This window comes from Peromyscus maniculatus, chromosome 10, assembly GCF_049852395.1.
Source record: "Peromyscus maniculatus bairdii isolate BWxNUB_F1_BW_parent chromosome 10, HU_Pman_BW_mat_3.1, whole genome shotgun sequence".
Taxonomy (NCBI): Eukaryota; Metazoa; Chordata; class Mammalia; order Rodentia; family Cricetidae; genus Peromyscus; species Peromyscus maniculatus.
Genome location: NC_134861.1, coordinates 60007019 through 60025324, shown reverse-complemented (window position 1 = coordinate 60025324; position 18306 = coordinate 60007019). Strand labels below are relative to the sequence as shown.

Here is an 18306-nt window from a genome sequence, read left to right as displayed (position 1 = left end):
GTACCTGAAATGCAGTTGCTACAGTTGAGGACTTGAATTTAAAGTTAAGGGGCTAGAGAGATGGCTCAGTGGTTAAGAGCACTGACTGTTCTTCCAGAGGACCCAGGTTTAATTCCCAGTAGCCCCATGGCAGCTCACAATTGTCTGTAACCCCAGTTCCAGGGAATCTGATACCCATGGCAAAATACCAATGTACGTAAAATAAAAATACATTTTAAATTTAAGGTCACATAACCAAACCTGGATATCCACTGCACTAAATAGCATCACTCTAGACCCTAGAAAAGTAACTGGAAAGAATGACTCTTGTTTCCCAGAGTGTCAGTTGGTCTGACAGAAATCCAATGATAGTCGGGCAGTGGTGGCGCACAATTTTAATCCCAGGCAGAGTTCGAGGCCAGCCTGGTCTCGGGAGGGAGTTCCAGGACAGCCAGGGCTGCACAGAGAAACCCTGTCTGGGAAAAGAACAAAAAAGAAAAAAAAAAAAAAGATCCAGTGATTAGGCAATAGTCACCAAAGAGTGAGACTAACCTTCTGTCTACCATGGTGTTTGTCTGACTGCTGCAGTGTTTGTCTGTCTGCTGCAGTGTTTTCACTTTTGTTTTGGTCAAGGTTACTGTTATCGGGAACCAACGCAACCCATGAAATTATGAAACCTCACAGACGTGATTTTTTTTTTCAAATTGAAAATTATTCAATAGCTTCCGTGGTTTGAATGACATGGATTAAGAAATCTAATGATCAATATTCAGTAAGTGCACTGGTAACTGTGAGAGTAATATTAAAGGAGCGAAAGCAGCAGCCAGGACAGCAGCTGCTTCCTAAGCATTCTCCTTGCCACTGTGATGGACACTTTGAATCGGCCAGGCCATTGATCTTTCCCCACAGTCCTGTGAGACGGGAGACGCTATCCTCCTCTTCAAGGACTGATGCTCGCAGAGGTTAACGTACATAGTCACTTTGGTAATGAATGAATGAACTCCACTGTGAACTCAGTTCTATCTGGTGGAAACCCAATCATTATCCAGCCGCTGCAGCCTCCTCATTCAGGAAACATTGGGTTTCCATCAACCCAATGTTTCCTGAATGAGACCTTGTCCAGGTTGATCTATCCATGACCAGGTTGGGGCCAGGGCCTGGGTCCTGTGCTTCCGGAGTGTGTGCACCCTTTACTGGAACATTCTTTTTATCATTTGTATTTTATGTACATTGGTGTCTGGCTTGCATGTATGTCCATGCATGCATGTCTGTGTGAGGGTGTCAGATCCCCTGGAACAGGAGTTGCAGACAGTTGTGAGCTGCCACGTGGGTGCTGGGAGTTGAACCCAGGTGCTCTCAAATGCTGAGCCCTCTCTCCAGCCCCGACTGCAACATTCTTTAGTGGTTTCAGCCACAGTGCAGGAACATGCTGACGGGCCTCACTGAGACTCCGGCGGTTTCACTTTAAGGAGACTTCCATATTCCTAAAAATCGTATTTTTTTCAGATAATACAAGCAGAGTACATTGGGGGTTGGAGAAGGCTCAGTGGGGTTCACAACCCCCTACAAGTCCAGCTCCAGGGGATCTGATGTCCTCTTCTGGCCTCCATAGGCACCTGCAGGCATGTACACATACACCCATAGATACACACACATAAAAACCAAAATAGAAATCTTTAAGAAATATACAAGTATTCTTAGACTCCTTTCTTCTACCTAAAGCTTTGCTTTTTTCCCCTTGTGGTTTTAAAAGAACTGAAGAGTGACCTCTGCAAAAGACAGCGGCATCTTCATTTCCAGAACCTGTGTGTAACCTTACAGGATCAGCAAGTCTGTAGGGGGGACTTTATTAAGACTCTTGATGTAGGAGTGTTTTCCTGGATTGTTCTAATAGAGTCACAGGAGTTTTAAAGGGATCATCGGGTAGGGCAATGAGGTAGTGGAGGAAAATGACCAGACCATCATGGGTAAGGACAACTGGATGGGAAGCAGTCAGTAGTCAAGGAAGGCAGGCAGGCGGCTTTAGTGCCTGACTCCTGGGAGTATAATGATGGAGATTCTTTTCCCATTTCCAGTGCCCTTACCAAAACTCACGGTGGAGTTGAATCCCCAGTGTGAGGCACCCATCTGAGGGAACGAGAGAATCCTTTAGGAGGTGACTAGGTCACCACGAGGACTATGCCTGATGATCAGATTACCCTGGCAGGCCGTGACGGGTTAATGACTTAATCTCTAGCTCAGGTCTGTCAGAAAGGTCAGTTAGTCTCTGTTTTGCATGCTCACCTCTCCTCAGTAACAAGAAGGCTCTTGCCTTGTCGCTCCCAGCTCCCAGTGTCTTGAGCTAAATAAAGCTTCATTCATCAAAGACTACTAATCCTGGGAACTGGGGGGGGGGGGGGGGGAGGGAGGGGATGATGATTCTGATGCTAAAGCACTAACCTTGTAAGTGTGAAGATCTCAGACCCCAAGTGAAAAAGCCAGGCGTGGTGGCCCAGTGCTGGCAAGGCAGTGGGGACAGAGCCCTGGGGACGGACCCCTGGGGACGGACCCCTGGGGACGGACCCCTGGGGACGGAGCCCTGGAGCTCACTGGCCAGACAGCCTAGTCTAATTGTTGAGCTCCAGGCCAATGAGAGACTGTCTCAAAAAAGGGGTTCGGGTTGGGTGGAGGTGGCTCTTTAGTTAAAGTGTGTCACTCAAGCAAAACGACCGGAGTTCAGATGCTGAGCAGGAGCAGTGACTCTGTTGTAATTCCAGCGTGGGAATATGGAGACAGGGGATTCCTGAAACAAGCTAGCTAGTGAGGCTAGTTATTTGAGTAAGTTTCTGGCTTCAGCTGAGAGCCAGTGCCTCAATGAAACGGGGAGAGGGGTTGAGCAAGGTTCCCAACTTTGGGACCCCAGCCTCGCATGCACATGCAAACACACACACACACATACGCACATCACACACACACACACACACACACACACACACACACACACACACACACAAAATTACCTACTCTGTGGCACTTAGTCATGAGAACAGTGAACAGACCAAGACACCTCCTCTTAGTAGTCACCCACCACTATCTAGAAGCTCACCACCTTCCACCCCGCACTGTTCCAGCACTGGAGAAACTGTCCACTGTTCCTATCTGCTGTCCCTAACCTGAGTGATTCTGAAACTGCAGCAGCTGCATTTGGGAGAAGGAGAAGTGTCTGGGAAGAGGCCCTGAATAAGAAGAAAAGCAGACCGAGACAAGGGGAACCGGAAAGGGACATGCGCAGAAGTGATCTAGAAGATGCTGAGGGAGGAAGACGGGGGTGAGACTGGAAAATGAAAACAGACACACACAAGGAGGCTGGAACGGAGCCAGGGTGAGATTTGTGCAGGTCTGGGAGGAAAAGGAGGGAGAACAGAAACCAAAAGCAAGCCAGCCATGAGCCAACTTCCTCTCCTCCCAGAGCCGCATCCAGGGCAGAGTTGACCTTGAAAGGCCAGCGGGCCGGCTGTGCCCATCCTTCTGCGCCCCACACCGCCGCACACCCGCGGGGGGCTGCACTCGTGAGACGTGGCAGAGAGCCTTCGGGAAACCAGGAGCTCCACCTGGCCAGGGCTGCGTGTTGGCCACTGCCTCAAAACTGCAGCCGACGTCGCAGCGCCTCCCCGGGATCCGTGGTGTTCACAGCCCCAATGGTGGTGGTGTGGGGAGGGGCCCTGTTCGGTCTCCCGCCCGCCCGTTCTTGTGATTGTTTAAGCCAGTTATCTTCAGGAACAAGAGTGGAGGCTCCAGTTGGTAGATAATCTCTGTTGTCCAGGGTGTGGCTTATTGTCTAGTTTAGTGTGTCTAGGCAGTTGGTACCGCTGACATTTTCACTTCTGGGTCTCACTTGTTAACGGACTTGGCGGGGGGGGGGGGAGGCGGGCAGCTCAGTGGTAGGAAGGCTTGCCTAGCATGCATGTGAGGCTCTGGGTTCAACTCCCAGGACTGTGAAGTAAATAAAGAGCTTAAAAATGAAAAGGAGAAAGTTCTTATATACGTATAGATAGGAACTATGTATGTTGGATACGAGCACCCATGGATATACACTAGTATGTATACATATATGCCCATATAATGTGTCTGTATCCAGAGTTCCAAGAAACTAAGAACAATGTGTGCTCTTCCTTAAACCCAGACTCCCATTTTAATTTCTACTTTTTTCCCCCAGAGATTGATTTATTTCTATTTTATGTGTGTTGGTGTTTTGCCTGCATGTATGTCTATGTGTGTGCATGCAGTGCCCAAGGAAGCCAAAAGGCATTAGATCCCCTAGAACTGGAGTTAGATGTGAGTGCTGGGAACTGATCCCAGGTCCTCTGGAAGAGCAGTCCGTGCTCTTTACGGCTGAACCACCTCTCCAGCCCCTCTATTTTTATTTTAGAGACCATGTAGCTAAGCATGTTACCAGCACTTGGGAGGAGGACTGTGAGTTCAAGACCAGCCTGGGTTACACATGGAAAGAAAGAAAGAAAATGAGATGCATTACTTAGCTCCTAGGTGATTAGCTGGGACCATACTTACCGGGCTCTTCCCTTTGCTTTTAATCTTAACCCTTCAGTTGACTTTTGCACATATAATCATTCACTTGTGCCAGCTTTAGCTAACCAGTTTTTTGTTTTTTTACAGCCATTTTTGCCCCTGTGGCTGTTAACTATTTTCCCCCACATTTTGTCTGGTACGCTGATATTCCCAGGGGACTGAGTTTAGCCTCCCTGACCTTCTCTTGCTGAGTTGATACTGGGTGGTCCTCCAGGCATGTCTGGCCCTGAGATATCACCAGCAGCTCTGGTTTGTGTATTTCACACATTTCCCTTTTTCTACCGCCGTCTAGGATGAGAGATACCATCCTCGGCTTACTTTTAAGTGGCTGGCTGTTCTTCACATGGATAGTCTCCATGCATCATCTCCCTGGACATCAAAACTATGTCCAGATGAGCAACAGACAATCTTTTATTTATTTATTTTTATTATGTTAGAGTTTTGGGTAGATCTTTATTTAATATCTGATCTGCCAGATTAGCATTTTCCACCAACTTGGGGCGCAGAAACCTTCACAGGCTTTGCAGTCTGCTAAGTGGCCTGCTTGTGGAGCCTGGGCAGCGGCCATTGAGGTTCTTGGATATCTACTAACCCTTGTTTGCTCCTTGGCAGCTCCGATGGTTTGCTTTTATTCAGCATTTGTACTTCCGGTTTCGAACCTTCTTGACCATTACTTCAGTGAGTGATGCTGCCCCTGGACTCTGACTACATGTAGGGTGCTTTGCTTTGGCATTTCTTCCACCGGTACCCTTTTTATGCTTTCTTCTAAAGAGAGCAGCCCTGTTTCTGTTGAGGGTTCCTCTTGGAGAGGAAGGAAGACCTGCATTTTGCAATGAGAAGCTGGAAAAACTTCCCACCAAGTCCCGAGTAGTGAGGTCTGCATCCAGGGAGATCTTGTATGGTGATCACTGTGCCGCTCAACTGTTAATGGCAAGGGATGGCTGCCCAGGCAGAGGAAAGACGGCGAAGAGAGAAGCCCAGGCTTGCTCTACGGTTGATTTGTATTTCCTGTGCCCTGAACTGGAGGGCAGAGGAATTGTTTTCACCGTGACTTAGGTAGTTCATTTAATAAATGCTCACGTTGATCTTCACGTTATATATATCCAAGCCATAGCTGCTCTGCGTTCTCCTCGCATTAATTCTGCCTCAGAGCTGCCTCAGAGCTTTGCAATTTGCAGATGAGCAAACACTCACCCAAAGCTAAGTGACTCAGCACTCACGCAGAGTCACACATCTGCTAGGAAGCGGGATGTAAACTGAGGTGGTAAGATCCTGTACCGGAAGTGCTATCCACTATACTAGAGAGGAAAAATGGCCACAGATCTCTTACTTCTCTGTAAGGGGCAATCAGTGTCTCCAGGACAAACATCTCTTTTTGCCTTTGTTCACAACATATTTGATGCTTTTTTTCTCTCTCAAAATTTTGTATAAAACATTTTGTACCTCACAGGGATCACCAAGTCCAAGCCCTGTGCACCTGCTCAGGTATTCCTTGGGAATCTTTCCCTTTCTTAGGCAGAGTCAGGTGGGCTGGGTTCATTGTTCAGGGAAGTCTGGTGTTTTTTAACCTCTTTGCACAAAGAGGTATTATTCTTGTCAACCCTGTTTTAAGCAGTTCCTAAGTTTCGTGGCTTTCTGTTGTTTTGTTTTTCCATCTATTTGCAAGCCCCATGAATGTTTTGAGAGTGACACCCTTTTCAACAAAACATACTCAGATGCCATGCATAAATCACAAGGTGACCTTTACTGGTGAAAAGAATTTTGAATCACAGAAAGTAATATACTGTGCAAAGAAAACAGACATTCATCTTTTTATTTTTTCAAATGTAAATCATTTCCTATGAAGAGGATCCGAGTCTAGTGAAGTTCTTTAAGTGGGGACTAGACAGACTCCAGAAGGATCCGAGATCAGAGAATTATGCTTGTCCTGGTCTCTGATTTATTCCTTACGGAGCCAGACTGGAGAGGCAGGTGGAGGTTGAGAACCCTTAGAGGAAATGACCAAAGGTGTTCTCGTTAGCTGGTTAACACTGAGCAGATGTCAGGGTGGGTTGGGTTCCTGGTAGCAAGGTTCCAGACTACGGATGGGGTTCCACTAGTGGACCCTGACATCAATGTAGGAAGAAATAGAAAAATAAAAACGGAATGGCGAATATCAGCGAACGTGGCCCAGAGGTAAAGCTGGGCAGTTTGATGAGACTCTAAAGGTATGTGTAGAAAGACTGTGTGCACTGAGCCATGATGTAAAATGAATTTGTTACCAGGTCTCATGTTCTAGAGCAGTGGCTCTCAACCTTCCTAATGCCGTGGCCCTTTAATACAGTTCCTCGTGTGGAGGTGACCCCCAGCCATAAAAGTATTTTTGTTGCTACCTCATAACTGTCATTTTGCTACTGTTATGAATTGTAATGTAAATATCTGTATTTTCTGATGGTCTTAGGTGACCCCTGTGAAAGGGTCAGTCAACCCACAGAAGGGTCACGACCCACAGGTTGAGAACTGCTGTTCTAGAGTCTGGAAGACACCACACTATGAATAAACGCAGCTACAAGTATTCTCTCTACCTTTTGGGAACTTGAACCATAAGGCAAATGACCATTCTTAAGACTCTAAAATGTGTAGGGATTACACACACACACACACACACACACACACACACACACACACACACGACCTGCAGAGTAGTGGAGAGGTCTTCTTGAGGTGAGGTCAAAGCCAAATTCTGAAGACAGGGGTCAGAGTCTAGAGGGATGTTCCAGAGCAGTGGATGTTCCAATTGTGTGAGCCAGGAGAAGAGGGTCTAAGTTGCAAATGGCTGACAGTGGCCGGAGAGAAGGAATCTTCTCTCCCTGCTCCTGTCTCCTCCTTACAGACCCTTTCTCCACCTGGCTCCTCCCTACCACTTCCTGTCAGCTAGTTGCTGACTCAGCCTCCTGACCGCAGGTGAATTTTATTTAATCAAACACATCTCTGCATCATTAAAAGACGTTCCAGAGCATAAGCAAAAGTAACACACCCTGAAATAATATTCTACGACATTTATGTGTATGAGTATGTATATGGCTTGGGTTGTTGCTTGGTGTCCTGCTTTGGAAAAAGGAGCAGCCGTGTGAATGTTATAGAGACTGGAAGTCGAGCCTTATGACGTTCTTAGAGTGGGAGTGAGAAACTGTCAAAAGAGTTGACCTGGTTACCCCTAGACAGCAGTTACGAGTGCACAGCGTGTTAGGCAGAACAGACTGCGAGGACCATATCTGATTCTTGTCACCAGCAACTTTCACCAACAGTGAGCAACTGGCCAGGTGAGAGCCAGTCCTGTGAGGATGGAGGAGGCAAATCCCATCTGAGCCAGTCACTTGCTTTGATCCTGTATCAGATAAGCATTGATAACTATGTAATTTGCAAAGGCAGGCACAAATATTAAATATTCATTGTGGCCTTGACATCTTATGCACACATCACGCACACACTTTGAACTTGCAAGAGCACAGTGCAGATTCCAGGAGACCTAAGACGGAAGCATAGCATTTGGACATGCTGCCTATAAATCCGAGTCGTATTTTAGCAAATTTTAAATGTTATTTCCTCTGTTTTAGTTAACTCGCCTGGAGCTCTTTTGCTGTAGAAATACACGGAAACTATGAGAGGATCCCGAAAGAATCCTCTTGGCAGGGAGAAGATGGTGTTTTTCGGCCTGCATTTGCTCATTGTCGTCACTACCTACATTTTTTTCTCCCATGTTCACATATGAAAATAATTATTTCTCAGTTCAGAGTGTCAGTTTTAATCGTTAGTTTGGGCTTCAAAGGATCCAGCACCCTTTAGAAGGTCAGACTAGCCCTAGAGACAGCTGGCAGGAGCTCTGGCCTGGGAGCAATCTCCTGACCGGTGACCTCTTAGGACTTGCGCTTGAGTCCTGGAAATAAAGGACATGTCCCATCTGAGATGGGAGGGAAGAGTGTTCCCGAGAGCTGGGAACAGACTCTGAAGAGAAACAGATCTCCATGGCCCATTTCCCTCCGTCTTACCTGTGTGCTGTGTGTTCAGTGGGTTCCACTGCAGAGAGTCTTCGGGCGAAAGGGCCCGGCACAGGGGTCAGGGCCCTGATTTCTTGCCCCAGATGTGTGGCCTTAGGCAAATCTATCAGAATCTCGGAGTTTGTTTACTCAGGTGTGTGCAGGGTTTCTACCGACCCTTCTGCAAAGTGAAAATGCCTCTCTCTCTTGCTTATTGCAGCTACATCATGGCAACTGTGAATTAATCTTTATCTTCTGACAGCAGTAGAATTAAGCTCAATGTGAGCACTGTGCTTTGAAGGAAATGACAGAAAGCCTTCACATCTGTGCCGTGGTAGGGGTTAATATAACAGAGAACCATCACACCAGGGGCTTTCAGATCGTAGTAGGCAAAAGAGGCAGCTAGGGACTCACTGAAAATGCACTGAGAGATTGGCGCCCAGACTCAGCGCAGACAGCTTCACCACGTGGTTCGTGTCCAGAGGGGATACTTGCAGACATCCAAGCCTTGGCTCGGTACCCGGGCGGTTCCCCCGCACAGCTGGTCCTGCTCGCCCTACCCGAGTTCCATGTTTTCACTGCTGCTCCTAACAGATAGATAATCAGCTGGGAAGATTTTGGGCAAGCACTTTGACTCTGCAAGGAAGGGGCCACCCGACCGCAGGTTAGCAGCCAGCCAGAGAGCTAAAAGGGGCAATAAAAATTAATAACATCAATTTTGCAAATCATTCACACCCCAGCACACACAAATACTGATCGAAGCACGCACAAAATTGTAGCACATCGTGTTTGAGGTGAAGATGTGGGTTATAATGGAAGCCATTTCCATAATTCTAGCATGCTGCAATTTCCGTCAGATGAAATGAGACTGCGAAATTAGAAGTGCCGTTTTCTTCGAGAAAGTTCTAAAACAAGGCTAAAGCCGGAAGGGGTTCTCTTTGGAGTTTGGAAATGAGGGTAGAAAAAAAAAAAAAAAAAACGGCAGAGATATGCCACACTTTCCTCAAATGTTCTGACAAGGTAGATGCCACGCTAAAGAAAAACACCCAAACTTATCCATGCAGGAGAAAACCGAGCCGCCGACATCCCCAGCTCTAGGACCAGCATAGGGGAGGATGTCACTAGATCTTGGTTGGATGGAGGCCTTGGGCACAAGCTGGGGCAGAAGGCAGAAGGGAAGGGCAGAGGTGTAAGAAGCAGGCTCTCTGAGAACCAGGGGAGAAGCTCTAGAGCGAGTAGGCTTCAAAGGTCACGTGGAGGAACCCAGTCCTTAGGGTTGCTGTAACAAAAGTCTCCAAACTGGGTGGTTGATGGGAAGAGGGCTCTGTGCTGACAGCGCTCACTGTGCAAGTATAAGGACCCAAGTTTGAACCCCAGCCCCCACTTAAAAGCCTGGCAATGGCCACACATGAGTATGGGACAGGCAGATCCTGTGAGCTTGCTGGCCAGCCAGCCTCGGCAAAATGAGGAGAAGCTTCAGGTTCAGTGAAGGACCCTGTCTCAAGGGAGTAAGATAAAGTGACGGAGTGGAGCCCTCGGCATCCCTCTCTGGCCTCTGAATGTGCACACAGACATGCACAACTGCACACACACACACACACACACACACACACACACACACACACACACACACACACACTATACACACAAAGCAACAGAAACACATTACCTGAGAGCTCTGGAGGCTGAGAGGCAAAACTCAAGGTATTAGCCATGCTCTCTCTGAAACCTATAGGAGGATCCTTCTTGCCATCTTCCAGCCTCCGGTGGTTTGCTGACACTATTTGACATTCCCTACTTGTGGCCACACGGCTCCTCTGTGGCGGCACTGTTACCTGCCATTCTTTCTGTGTGTCCCTGTTCTCACATGCGTCTTCTCGTCAGGGTGGCAGCCATATTGGATGAGGGGCCCTCTCGACTCCAGTATGACTGAATCTTAACTAATTACACCTGCAACAACCCTATTTCCAATTTAGGTTTTATATCAAGGTACCAAGGGGTCAGGACTTCAACATATCTTTTGGATAGTAAAATAGTTCAACTCGTAACAGTGGCATTTAAAAATTTCCCTGAGTCATCGTTGGGATGGCTATTAAGAAAACCCAAAAACCTTATATAAGCAGCGACTTTGGGGTTTTGTTTGTTTATAAAGGGCAAGTGGTGGTGAGGGTGTGAAGAATTTGGCACTCACAGATTGCTGAGGAGAATGGAAATGGTCTTTGCCTGTGGAGAACTGTACAGTAATTACTCAAAATGAAGTGTAGAACTGCCCCCAATCCAGCAATCCACTTCTGCTCTATCTATCTATCTATCTATCTGTCTGTCTGTCTGTCTGTCTGTCTGTCCGTCCGTCCGTCCGTCCGTCCGTCCGTCCGTCCGTCCGTCCGTCCATCCATCCATCCATCCATCCATCCATCCATCCATCCATCCATCCATCTATCTATCTATCTATCTATCTATCTATCTATCTATCTATCTATCTATCTATCTATCATATTTTTATCTATCTACCTCTATTTCTCTCTCTCCCTATCTATCTGTCTGTCTATTATCTATCTATCTATCTATCTATCTATCTATCTATCTATCTATCTATCTATCTATCTGTCTATCATCTATCTATCATCTATCTATCTATCTATCTATCTATCTATCTATCTATCTATCTATCTATTTTTCAATCCTCAAGCAAGGACTCTGTCACATATTTGCACACACATGTTCAGAGCAGCATCGTTTACAATATCCCAAAGGCAGAGGCAATCCAAGAGCCTATCGACTCAACCCTATTGTAGGGCTGGACAAAGGGAATGTGATAGAGACCAACAATAGAATATTATTCACATCTGAAGAAGCAGAAAACTGCTGGCCATCAGTGCCAGGGCTTAGGAGGCTGAGGCAGGAGGAAATTGAATTCAAGGTTAAGGTCAGCTTGAGTCCTGCTGTTTGGACTTGATATTGAAACCTTGGTTCCTGTCCGGGGGAGGGACAAAGGGGAAGAGGGGTAGGGAATGAGAACTCGAACACACGTCGCGTATCTTATCCCTGTGGCCACAAAAAGACACAGTGTTTGATTCCACTTGTACAAGGTGATCAGATTCACAGAGACAGGAAGGTATAGCCCGGAGTCAGAGAGCAGGAAGCAGGGGATTAGTGTTTAGTGCCTAGAGCTTCCTCTGGAGAAGAAAGGCAGAGTTCTAGAAAGGGATGGTGGTGCGGGTTGTACAGTATGCACTTACTTATGCAACCAAAGGTGCATTAGGGATGAGGAAGCGGTGCATTTTATGTTATACATCACTACAATAAAAATCCAAGTGGGGATCCAAAAAAGGAATTATCAAGGGCCTAGAATAGTGATTAGAAGAAAGCTGAGATGCACAAACTGAGAGGTAAGTGACAGTGGGTTACTTGGGTTGGGAATTTATAATTGACGCTGCCTTTCCTGTGCATTGATTCATCACTTCTCCTCAGCAGGTTGTTAACACCTGTTGAGGACATGGTCTTATCAAATGTGTGTTTTGGACTGTGTTGTATGTATGCACCAGTCCTAGCTTTCTTTGGTTGGAAATGATTTACAGCATTTAAAATTTTTTTTATGTGCACTGGTGTCGGGTCTCCTGAAACTGTAGTTACAGACAGTCGTGAGCTGCCACATAGTTGCTGGGAATTGAACCTGGGTCCCCTGGAAGAACAGTCTGTGCTCTTAACCACTGAGCCATCTCTCTAGCTCTGACAGTTTATAGTTTTTGAGGTGCTTTCTGACTCTTAGAGATTCTACAGTTTCAGGCAGCTATCTAAGGCAACAGATACTGGGCCAAAATTAGGTCTAGTGTGGTTAAGGGAAAGCACCTAGGATGCCTTTAATAAGTCCTGATTGTAGCCGGGCAATGGTGGCGGCACTCAGGAGCCAGAGGCAGGAGGATCTCTGTGAGTTCAAGGCCAGCCTGGTCTACAGAACTAGTTCCAGGACAGCTAGGGCTGTTACACAGAGAAACTCTGTCTCAAAAAACAAAAACAAAAACAAACAAATAACAATAACAACAAAACAAAACCACCCTCCTATAATCCTATAGATTGAGCATCCTTTCCCACTTCAGAGCACTGCTTCTTAATTCTATGACTACCTCAGATGTTTGGGATACCCAGTAATCTGTAGCACAGACACCGATCTTACTTTCTGAGTGATTGTAAAGGTAAAACACGTATCAAGTATATCATGAGGGCCAGCAAGATGTCTCAGGGGGCAGAGTCACTTACCACATGGTGAAAGGTAAGAACTGACTTTTACAAATTGTTATCTGACCTACAGAGAGAGAGAGAGAGAGAGAGAGAGAGAGAGAGAGAGAGAGAGAGAGAGAGAGACAAAATGATAAATAAAAAAATATTTTTTAAAAAGTATATTCTGAGACATTTAGGCACATTCCTCCCAGAACCCACCTTAAGGTAGGTAAGTACCTAGGCGTTTTTACAAGTTTCTGACTCTATCCTTCTATGCTATGAACTTTCAATTGCTTTTTACTCTATATGGCTTAGTAAAATCAAATAATGTCATTTTATAAGAATGACAAAGAATGTTCCCCCTTAGTGGTTTGAAGGTGAGCTGCTAGCCCAAGCCTTCAGCACCTTCAGTATTTCAATGTGATTTTCCCATATAGGAAGATATACTCCTAGATAATGACAACACAGTGTAGACGTGACCCCGTCCTGCAAACTTCGATTTATGTGTTCGACACGGAGTGTATGCAGCAGTCAGAAGCTGGAAAGGACACACGGGGAGGAAGAAGAATGAGGGTAAGGGACAAGACGAAAGACGTCCTGCAGAATCCTGGGGGTTGAAAGTTTAAGCAGAGACTGTGACCTACTTCCTCCCACCAGGTCCCGCCTACCACAGTTCTACCACTTGACCACTGTGGAGAAGCCACTTCACGTCCATGAAGGATTCCCTAAGCTAGACTGACACGAGGAAGACTCATTCTATGGGCAGCACCATTCCATGGACTTGGTTTGGACTGAAGAAAAAGGAAAACGTGATCTGAGGGACAGCATTCACCTCCCCTTTCTTCTTGACTGCAGACGCAACGTGACCAATGACCTCAAGCTCCTGCCAACGCTGTCGTAGTGGACCATACCCTTGAAGCAAGAGCCTTAAGCCTTCCTATTTTGACTTTCTCGGGGCCTTATCTCACAGCAACAACAGAAGTAACTAATGCAGGAAATGGGGTACTCAAAAGTGGGGTAGTTGCTGTGATAAACCTAACCATGTGGCTCTTAGGCCATTAGAATTGGTTTGCAGCAGGAATGTGAAAGAATTTGGCATCATGGGCTGGAAAAGCCCTTGAATGCAGTAGGCAGAGTATAATGCGCCATTCTGGTGGGAGCTGGTAAGCCAGGAATGCCGAGAGAAATAGAGTAGTGAAGGCCTGATTCATGAGGTGCCCGAGGGGACCCAGGGCTTTATCAGAAACTGGGCTGGTATAGGTGGCATTGTATGTTATTGGAGGGGGTATGTGATGATGCACAGCCACTGTGTAAAAATCCTGTCCTTTTCCTATAAAAGTAAAAATATGCCTCAATCTGAGCCAACCTCCCTCTCTTAAATATTTTCCCAAGAGATGGAAGACGCCTTTCCCCAGAAATCCTTGCATAAGAACATTTACATCAACTTTATTATTATATGCAATATAATAATCACATTATTATACTATATAATTATATAACAGCCAGAACCCAGAAACAAACTGAATGCCCACTCATAATGAATGGATAAACAAAATTGCCTTATACTCACACAAGGAAATACTACTCAGCCCCTAAAAGAAATGCATGTTTGACATATACAGCAATATGGAAGGGAAAACATACCACATCAAAGGACCCAGGCACTAACACATGAAATGCCACAAAGAGGGTGCTGCTTCATTCCCGTTAGGATTGATTTTTCTTTTTTTAAGGCAACAAATGTTGGCAAGTATGTTCAAGGGACCTTTGAATAATATTGGTAGGATATCCATTGCTATAGCCAGCATGGAAAACAGTACAAGAGTTCCTTAAAAGATTAAAAACAGTATTATGGTAAGGTCCAGCAAGCCTACCTCTGGGCATGCATCTAAAGGACAAGACATCAGTATCTCAGACACATCCGCGCTGCTTTGCTCAGAGGCATTTTTTACAGTTGTCAAGATATATGAACAACCTAAATGTCTGTTTCATGATGAATGGATAAAGGAATGTGTAAATGTGTGTGTGTTTTAATGTGTGTGTTCTTGTGTGTGTATTTGTATGTGTGCGTGTGTGTTCATGCATGTGTGTTTATATGTTTGTATGTGTGCGTGTGTGTGTTCATGTGGATGTGATAGAATACTAATTTAACATTTAGAAAGGAGGAAAGCCAGGAACCTCTCCATTGGGACAACATAGATGAACCTAGAAAAAAGAGAGTAAAAACAAAATAGAAAAGAAACACACAGGAAATAAAGCTGAATGGTGCCCGCTATGAGATGAGATCTGCAGCCCTTCAGATGTAGTGAGTGCTGTGTCTCCTGACTCTCCCAGCATCCCCCATTGCAGCTGAGTTTGGTAAATACTGTATAAGGAGAAGAAAAGAAAGAGGCCTGTGACTTAAAATCTTTCCTAATGGTGTTTATGCATTTTGGAATGGCTGCCTGCAAATTTTAGGAGAACCAAGAAGGTTTCTCCCTGTTCTTCTCAGAGCCTACCTCAGGGTGGATGCATAGGACAGTAACTGACATGTGCACCATTGAGGAAAAGAAAAATGCTCTGTTCTATTGCCGCTGCCCGCCCCCTACACACACACACACACACACACACACACACACACACACACACGCACGCACGCACGCATGCACGCACACACGCACGCACGCACGCACACGCGCACACACACATGCACACACACACACATTCAACCAGTGGTGGAAACGTTTAAATATGCTTTTGATTGTTTTACAGCCGTTTGCATTTTAATTGGGTGTGTCACTATCACATTTTATTAGCTATTCCTCATACCAGCCCTGTGAGGTTAGCCTGTTATCTGCGTTTTACAGGCGAGGGCAGGCAGAGGTGAGGCGACTTGCTGGATCTGGGATGGGGCAAGGGCTGCTGAAGAAGGGGATTTCGGCAGGCAGGTTCTGCTCCCTGCCCACAGGGCTGTTCTCGTGGGCTTGTGTGGCTGGGAGCACAACAATAAACTTGGCATTTTCTGCAGAACCTTTGAAAATGTTTTGACAGCCACAGTTCTTCTGCCTGATTGCTTGGTCCTTGGTCTGACCTGCCCTCTCAGGAGACTCCTGCCTCTATTTCCTGCTCAGATGCTGACCTCTCAAATCCCACCCTCTTTCCAGCAACCTTCCCGTGGAGCCCACCCACGTAGCAAAAACCTACAGGACTGGATTTGGAGTAAAATACTTTTATGGAGTTAGGAGGGACTGAGGTCTAATTAAGAAAATTTTAACATAGTCCACGAACTTCCAAATTGTATGCATCTACCCAACTCTACACATGCCATTTTCTTCAGTACATATATAACGAGAATAAAATAAAAAAGCGTGAGTTGGGCATACGGCTCAGTTGGTAGAGTCCTTGGTTACCATGCATCAAACCTTGGGTTCTATCCAGCACTTCAAAGCCTACCGTGATGTCACCAGCCTGTAGTTCCAGCACCAGGAAGATGAAGGCAAAGGATCAGAAGTTCAAGGTTATCCTGGGCTTCACAGTAAGTTCAAGACTAGCCTGTAATACATGAGACCCTGACTCAAAAACAGAAAGTGAATGAATGAGTGAATGAATGATCACACAGCATAAGAACGCAGTCTCTTTGTTTCTCACAAAAAGGTCATTTGAGGACTGGAGAGGTGGCTCAGTGGTAAGAGCACTGTTGCTCTTTCATGGGACCAGGGTTTAATTCCCAGCTCCTGCATAACGGCTCACAACCACATGTAACTCCAATTCCAGGAGATTCAACGCCGTCTTCTGGCCTCTGAGGGCAGCAGGCATGCTCTTGAGTGAACATCATGTAGGCAAAAGACTCATACACATAAAACAAAAATTGTAAAGGGTCATTTGAACATAAGCACTGTAATAACCCAATAGCCTATTTGAAAACAAGAATAGATATCACACAGGAAGGCAATGTATACGGCATGGAAACACTAGATAAAAGGGATATCTATGTCCCAAATGAGATGGAATAAGACTGAGCACACAGTTCCGTCCCACTATTCAGAACCATATGTGATTTAAAACTCAATGAATTGCTTATTTCTGGATTAAAAAAAATGTTTTTTTCAGACCACAGTTGACCATTGGTAATAGATACCATAGACAGCAAAGCAGACAGGAACCTATGTGTAAATATCACGGTTGCAATGTTCACAGCATTTTCTTGTCCAAAGGGGATGAAGCTTTCTGGCAGTTTTCCTGAACAGTTTGCACCCAATTGAAGAGAAAATGGAAACATGAAAGTTAAGGAACTTTCCCAAGCAACTCAACAGAATCCCAGCACCCTATGACACCCAGGGTCTCGGGTTCTGGGACAAACACTTGGTGTGAAGAAAGACACAAGACCTTGAACTTTTTTCTTCTTTAAGAAATAGATTTATGTATTTTATTTTCGTGTGGGTGGTTGTTTGCCTGCATGGATGTATGAGGAGGTCAGAGGAGGGCATTGGATCCCCTGGAACTGGAGGTAGGGATAGTTGTTAAACACCATGTGGGTCCTGGGAACTGAACCTGGGTCCTCTGTAAGAACGGCAAAGGCTCCTAACCACTGAGCCATCTCTCCGATGCCTCAGTTTTGTTTTGTTTTCCCCCCTGAAGAACTGGTTTCTCTGAAATGGTTTCCCTTTTCAGCATAAACCGCTAGCCTGACCTTGCCTCTTCTTTCCAAACTTGTGCTCTGGAGCCTGATGGACATTCAGTGAACTGTGCTGCTCATGCTCTGGACACCCTTTCCCCCCAGTAGCAGCAGAGGGTGATGGCTTTCCCAGAATTCCTGGTTCTGATAACTGCCCCGTGTGACCAGCAGTGCTCCTGCGGCCACTCACGAGCTCCCTGTGAGACACGGGCTGATTCAATTAAGACAAGTGGATTTTAACCTTCACTGCACTTTAGATTCACCAAGGGAGCTTTTAAAAACCCTCTATCCATGCCCAGGCCACACCCTGAGCCAATTAAATACAAATCTCTGGAGGAAGGGCTGAGTTAAAACTCCCGGAGTGGTTCTAATGTGCAGCCAGAGAACCAGCGATAAAAGGAACAAGAAATCGTGATTTTTTTAAGGACCATTCCCCACAAGGTGCCTGATATGTACTGGTCCACTTGTTCCTTATTGACCAAGAGAGGCTAGTTTTATCAGGTCTAGTCATGTGACTGGAAAGTGGGCTGATACCGGGGCAGTTCTAACTCCCGAGGCATGGGCAACACAAGATCAGAGGATGGCTTCTGCAAGCTGTTGGCAAAAACATAAATTCAGTGCAGATTAAACATGGTGGTGCCACCCATCCAGTAAGCGCCTTCAGCAGAGCTGGTGGAAAGACTGTGTCGCAACCTCAGACTATCCGTTTCTTTTCCAGATTGCTTCTCCTGGCCCAGCGCTCTGATGAGAAATCAGCACTCCAGGTCAGGAAAGCCTGTGTTCCTTCTAGCAGGGAAATCATTGTAGCATGTTTTGCAGATGTTAGCCCTGTTAGATCAGAATTCTGTTGTTTGGGGATGTTAGGTTTTAGGG

General features: G+C 46.0%; 1 long non-coding RNA gene across 1 annotated transcript; it reads left to right on the top strand.

Annotated features, from left to right (window-relative positions):
* The first annotated feature begins 3100 nt into the window (after positions 1–3100).
* On the top strand, positions 3101–14688 carry LOC121832590 (uncharacterized). The gene is made up of 3 exons (XR_006076209.2): positions 3101–3340; positions 13217–13352; positions 13437–14688. It is a non-coding gene; the product is annotated as an uncharacterized LOC121832590 (long non-coding RNA).
* Positions 14689–18306: the final 3618 nt, after the last annotated feature.